Below are 6,078 nucleotides of genomic sequence, written 5' to 3'. Positions count from 1 at the left end.
AACCCTATGAGCCGCTGCGCAGGCCATAATCCAGGCACTAGAACAATCTAGTTCATGAGCAACTAAGGGACTCATTAGTAGATTAAAATCCAGGTCAGGAGGCACCGTGTTGCAGAGACACAAATCCAGGGCCCATTCAAATCCACAATCCAGGCAATGGAAAACAGGCTGCACGCAAGTGAAGAATGAGAACCGGAAAGATAAACCATAGGCCACACTCAAAGTTGCCAGAGGCAACGATCCATAGTATTCTAGCATCCGGTTACGAAGCTGGAGCAGCCGGGACAGATCGTCGTGGATCACAAACAGTGCATCCATTTTGTAGTAAACAAATTAACAGCAGTACAGTGGCGCCTAAAGCTAGGAGCAAAGGGAAACCGCCAAAGACACTCGAAAAAATCAAATGAAAAAATGCAGGGATCACACCAAATATAGTTTGAATTGAGGTCCCAAGGCCAGAACATACTACTTCAAAAAAATGTGGCAGGCCAGTGGTTGACAAGGCATTTAAGATTGTGTGACTCAGAGCACCGAAATGCAAGGGCAGGTCTGTGTTTAATAAGGCATTCACCTTAGTACGAGTATTTGCAATGTGAAGGAAGAATGTCTCACTCGCAGATGTAAAGGTGACATCCTTCTGGGACAAATGAGCTCTTATTCGACTCATCTTGTTGAACTCTGCTTTCAAGGTCGGGATAGAAGGCTAGATGGAAACATCGAGCCTCCCATTGGAGGAGGGAACAAAACATTCTTACAGCAAACTACAGGCTGGGAAACCGTAACGATATAAGGAATAACAGAATGCATACCACACCAACCTTCATTATTTAACAACAAAAAACTACTGTGTGCAAGCAATGTTAATGTTGGTGTAATGGCCGGGACTGGAGTGCCCTTTGAAATACAGGCAAGGTTTGGTGCAAGAATATTGCAAGAACCGTGCAATTGCAGATTTTTGCACACTAATGAGTGATCTGCTGTGGTGGTGCAATCTTCGCCATTCAAATAAACTTCCTTTCCTTCCCTCAGACACCTGTATGTGAACAGGGGATTGCAAACTTCATGAAGATAAGCACCACCCACGGGTTCTAATCTACCTATTGCAGAGTGTTTCATGCAGGTCTCCAACTTGAAAAGGGGAATAAGTAGAGATATCAACCCATGGATGATCCAAACTGCCGAATTGGATTCTGCTACCGACAACGGTAAATGTTCTAACTTCTCAATATGCAACAGTGAAAAAGTGGCATCCTTCATTGACATAAATTGCTGTTTAACAGTCAAATTGAAAGGCAGAAATAATAAACTAGTGTTCATGTAATCACATGGAACTCAGCCATTTTTCAATGTTTGCAGAGTCCATGCAAACTGCTTAACAGAACGCAATTGATTTTGTCCATGATATGGTACGGCCACATCTTCCTGCACAATATCAACCACAGATGATGCAATATTATCTAATGTGTAAATTGTGGAAGAAAGGGTGTTAATGCTATTATCTACAACAGCAAGGACTTTTTCCAAATTGGCCCGATCAATAGCTCGAAACCTAGTAGCAGCTTCAATTTGCGACAGTTTCCAAACCTCATTGTAAGCAGCATATATCCATCTTTTCGATCTGCCTTCTGCAGGACCTTTAACAAAATCATTTAAGTCGACAGTGTCAGTGAGTTTGGATAAATGTAGCTTTACAGACGCTAAGGAGGAATGTTTGAGCCAACTTTGGCACAATTTGCCTACAGAATAGGTGGTAACCGAGTGTTGTGTTTGAAAGCGGGGATCAACTCTAACCTCTTTATAGCCAGGGGTCAGACCCAGAAAACAGTGTTGGCAGGAATCTGCACTTTTCTGCCATAGTAACCAACCTTCCGGACAAATGCTGGAAACATTAAAGATGAATTTCTTAACAGGGTTTGTAAGTCACTAAGGGAAGTACTGATATAATAATTCCAATGGGGAAATTCACCCAAATCAGGAAATGAAGGAGCATTTAAGTTTTTTAGACGTAGCCAATCCAAAGCAGGTGGTTTGTGAAATAGTGTCATTCAGGAACAACATATGGTTTGGGATGAGACATGCACAATGCAAAGCCTCAGTGCCTTGCACTTGCCAACTTTTAGAACCCCAAACAGAATTAAGATCAATAGTATCTTTCCACAGTTCATAGCCCCCAACAGCCAACTGGTCAATAAAGGACTTCGAATACAGTAATTTAGTGTGGGTAAGTCTAACCTTGGAAGAGAACTTCTCAGTCATCTGAAAATAAAATGAATTAGGATTTGTTTGATCAAAATCAGTAAAATAGAAAAACTTTTTCAAAAGCTTTTCCGTGCTGCCTTCCACTGGTGCGGGACAGTGCTCTCACTGTGTGTAGTTAACCACATTTCTAAATGAATTTGTCTTATGCAGGAAGTGATTGCCAAAATGCTGGTAACAGTACAAATCACCATAATTTGCAGATTCCAAATATAAATCTTCAGCATCGAAAGCAGCATAGTATTTTAAATCAGAAAATAAAGCCTATACGGCTTTAACATCCCAATCATCAGAGCGTATATTTTGTTTAACCACATCCCCCATAGAAACACGGAATACATTGGGCACATTAATAACCTCTGTGGGATCATGTATCTGGAACTTTAACGCATCCCATACAATCCCATCTAAAACAGGCCAAGCAGTTATATTCACAAAAGTCTGGTTCCTCTTCATGATGTGCGAAGTGGGGAGCCAAAGTTCCATCAATCATTCTAATAGAAGTTCTTTTTTGAACGTAGTGTCCAATGATAAAACGGAAAAAATACACCACAAATCCTATGGACATGAACAAAAAATTGCAATAAGCAGCACCCAAATGTAAGTCTAAGGAGGAATCAAAAACATTTTTTTAACGAGGTAGCAGAAATCGAAACTTTTGAAGGGGACTTGGATGTGAAGAGCCAGTGTCAAATGAAAAATAGGACTGATTAGCCACACGGGTCTCCAAATCAGGCATAGGCAAGTTAGTGGGGTGAGTATATTCAGTGTCATTAAGAGGATCACCAGCAGGTAGATTCAATAAAGGATTTGTAAGTGGACTCATTTCAGCAACAACATCAGGCCCGATGGCAGGATCCGGGGCCAAAACAGAGTGTATTACCATTGCTGGACACAAAACTGCAGGTGTCATACTACAGAGAATCGGCCACCCTTTGTGGTTTGATATTGTCAATGAAAATGTACCTGTTCCCCTTTCGCCCAGGAAGAGGAGGTAAAATTACTGTTCTTGTACCCTGCATGCAAAGCACGGCAACTGGAGCTCGATAGGAAGGACCAAATTCTTTCTTGTTGTCGATCTGCTCTCAGACCAGTTCTCCAACTTGGGGTAGCCAGCCGACTACCGGAATCTGCAACGCAACCTCAGATGTGGAGGGCAAGTGTTCCTTTGCAAGACTGTCTCTGGTCTTTTGTAGGTTCTGCAAAACATTTGAATGTTCATCTACGTCAAAGAATGCAGCTCCCGCCGCCGTGTCTAGATCATCAAGGTCCGGAACAAACATCTTGATGTCAAAGAGCATTTCGTATGGGGTCCGCCCACCCAGAGACACGTCAAACCCATCGCCTCCTGGCACGATTCTTATCACAAGGTTGGTGTGGTTATCCCGAGTCAACAAGAATTTATATTCATGCAGGTCAGCCTGCAAAGATTGCAAGATGGCTGAATGTTCTGGCAGCCAGCACGATTTGGAAAAAGTAGGTTGTATCAACGCATAAAGCGGCTTGATACGCTGAGCATATTTGGGAATGTAGGTACAACCGAAATTCAAAAAGTCCAGTAAAGATTGCAGCTTTTTCAGTGTTGTGGGAGCTCGCAAAAGTGCGTATTTCTCCAAGAAGTGAGGAGCTAAACCTTGACCCTCATTGTTGAGCTCGTAGCCCAGGAACAACACGGTGTACTCTGCAATGTGTGATTTTGCAAAGTTAAATTTATAGCCAAAGTCCGCAAAATGGCAAATTATGCGGTCAACTCGGCACAGATGCGGCCATAATTCGCTGTCTGTGAGATAAATGTCATCCACATACAAACATGCATCTGCGTCGAGCCTCTCCAGGAGAGAGACAATGCGGGCGGCAAAAACGCCTGGACTATTCTTGTAGCCCATAGCCAAACGAAGGAAGTGACGCTGTTTGCCGCCACTTGTAAAAGCCGTCCATTGACTAGGATGGGACAGATTGTGGGCAAAAAAAAACATTGGATAGGTGAAGTGTGCTTTTAAACCTTTTACGCACAAGACTATCCACAAGAGCAGACTTTGAATACAATAGTTTTGTGTTGGTAAGTCTAACTTTGGAAGAGGACTTCTCAGTCATCTTAAAATAAAATGCTTCAGGATTTGATTGATTAAAATCAGTAAAGTAGGAAAACTTTTTCAAAAGAGTTTTAGAGCTGCCTTCAACAGGAGCGGGACAATGTTCCCATTGTGTGTAATTACCCACATGTCTAAATGATTTTGCCTTGTGCAGGAAGTGATTGCCAAAATGCTGGTAACAGTACAAATCACCATAATTTGCAGATTCCAAATATAAATCTTCAGCATCGAAAGCAGCATAGTATTTTAAATCAGAAAATAAAGCCTCTACGGCTTTAACATCCCAATCATCAGAGCGTATATTTTGTTTAACCACATCCCCCATAGAAACACGGAATACATTGGGCACATTAATAACCTCTGTGGGATCATGTATCTGGAACTTTAACGCATCCCATACAATCCCATCTAAAACAGGCCAAGCAGTTATATTCACAAAAGTCTGGTTCCTCTTCATGATGTGCGAAGTGGGGAGCCAAAGTTCCATCAATCATTCTAATAGAAGTTCTTTTTTGAACGTAGTGTCCAATGATAAAACGGAAAAAATACACCACAAATCCTATGGACATGAACAAAAAATTGCAATAAGCAGCACCCAAATGTAAGTCTAAGGAGGAATCAAAACATTTTTTTAACGAGGTAGCAGAAATCGAAACTTTTGAAGGGGACTTGGATGTGAAGAGCCAGTGTCAAATGAAAAATAGGACTGATTAGCCACACGGGTCTCCAAATCAGGCATAGGCAAGTCAGTGGGGTGAGTATATTCAGTGTCATTAAGAGGATCACCAGCAGGTAGATTCAATAAAGGATTTGTAAGTGGACTCATTTCAGCAACAACATCAGGCCCGATGGCAGGATCCGGGGCCAAAACAGAGTGTATTACCATTGCTGGACACGAAACTGCAGGTGTCATACTACAGAGAATCGGCCACCCTTTGTGGTTTGATATTGTCAATGAAAATGTACCTGTTCCCCTTTCGCCCAGGAAGAGGAGGTAAAATTACTGTTCTTGTACCCTGCATGCAAAGCACGGCAACTGGAGCTCGATAGGAAGGACCAAATTCTTTCTTGTTGTCGATCTGCTCTCAGACCAGTTCTCCAACTTGGGGTAGCCAGCAGACTACCGGAATCTGCAACGCAACCTCAGATGTGGAGGGCAAGTGTTCCTTTGCAAGACTGTCTCTGGTCTTTTGTAGGTTCTGCAAAACATTTGAATGTTCATCTACGTCAAAGAATGCAGCTCCCGCCGCCGTGTCTAGATCATCAAGGTCCGGAACAAACATCTTGATGTCAAAGAGCATTTCGTATGGGGTCCGCCCACCCAGAGACACGTCAAACCCATCGCCTCCTGGCACGATTCTTATCACCAGGTTGGTGTGGTTATCCCGAGTCAACAAGAATTTATATTCATGCAGGTCAGCCTGCAAAGATTGCAAGATGGCTGAATGTTCTGGCAGCCAGCACGATTTGGAAAAAGTAGGTTGTATCAACGCATAAAGAGGCTTGATACGCTGAGCATATTTGGGAATGTAGGTACAACCGAAATTCAAAAAGTCCAGTAAAGATTGCAGCTTTTTCAGTGTTGTGGGAGCTCGCAAAAGTGCGTATTTCTCCAAGAAGTGAGGAGCTAAACCTCGACCCTCATTGTTGAGCTCGTAGCCCAGGAACAACACGGTGTACTCTGCAATGTGTGATTTTGCAAAGTAAAATTTATAGCCAAAGTCCGCAA

Source organism: Lissotriton vulgaris, chromosome 1_1 (assembly GCF_964263255.1).
Source record: "Lissotriton vulgaris chromosome 1_1, aLisVul1.2, whole genome shotgun sequence".
Lineage (NCBI taxonomy): Eukaryota > Metazoa > Chordata > Amphibia > Caudata > Salamandridae > Lissotriton > Lissotriton vulgaris.
The sequence above is the reverse complement of the archived record's forward strand: the minus strand, read 5'-3'. Positions refer to the sequence as shown.